We start from the raw sequence: 795 nt of genomic DNA, 5'->3' as shown, positions 1-795 counted from the left end.
TATGTTGCAGATGATTCAAATGGCCGGACAGTTTGGTGGAAGGTGGGGAGAAGATCCGCATGCCCATCTCTGGAGTTTTATTGAAATCTGCAACATTTTTGTGTTCCCAAATATCTCTGCTGAGGAGGTTCGACTAACGTTGTTCCCATTTCCCTTATTCGATCAAGCAAGAAAAAGGGCCTATTCTCTCGAACCAGGGGAGATAACATTGTGGGAACAAGTAATGGAAAAGTTCATGAAGAAATACTTCCCTCCAACAGAGAATGCAAGAAGAAGGAAGTTAATCACGAATTTTGAACAGAAAATTGACGAATCGCTCAGTGATGCCTGGGCGAGGTTTAAGAGACTAGTGTGAGATTGTCCGCACAATGGCTTACCTGACTGTATTCAAATGGAAATCTTTTATCACAATTTGGACCCTGCATCGCAGACAGCTGCCAATGCGGTAGCAGCTGGTGGTCTGCTCAATAAAACATATGACGAGGCAAAAAATATACTTGATCGCATTTCCATAAATCACGAGGACTAGAGAGAAAGCGATCAAAGATTAAGAATTAAAGATAGTGACGCAAATAATGGGGCCATCGCATCCCTAGAAACCCAAATGAACGCGATGATGATTTTGATACAAGGCATCGCAATCAATAGCATAGGAACACAAAAAGGGCAGTTCAACGCAATTGCTCAAACAACCATGAGTTGTGTCATCTGTGGAGAAGCACATCCGATGGAAGAATGCCTAAGGAATTTGCAGACAGTATGCTTCATAAAGAATAACCTTTTCTCTGATACGTA

The 795-nt window shown here is 42.0% G+C and overlaps 1 non-coding gene across 1 annotated transcript; it reads right to left on the bottom strand.

Annotated features, from left to right (window-relative positions):
• Positions 1–268: 268 nt before the first annotated feature.
• LOC120092245 (small nucleolar RNA R71) lies at positions 269–375 on the bottom strand. Its single transcript, XR_005485956.1, has one exon. It is a non-coding gene; the product is annotated as a small nucleolar RNA R71 (small nucleolar RNA).
• Positions 376–795: the final 420 nt, after the last annotated feature.

This window comes from Benincasa hispida, chromosome 11 (assembly GCF_027475165.1).
Source record: "Benincasa hispida cultivar pf3 chromosome 11, pf3_genome.v1.1, whole genome shotgun sequence".
Taxonomy (NCBI): domain Eukaryota; kingdom Viridiplantae; phylum Streptophyta; class Magnoliopsida; order Cucurbitales; family Cucurbitaceae; genus Benincasa; species Benincasa hispida.
Note: the sequence above shows the minus strand (reverse complement) of the source record. Positions and strands in the feature narration are given on the sequence as shown.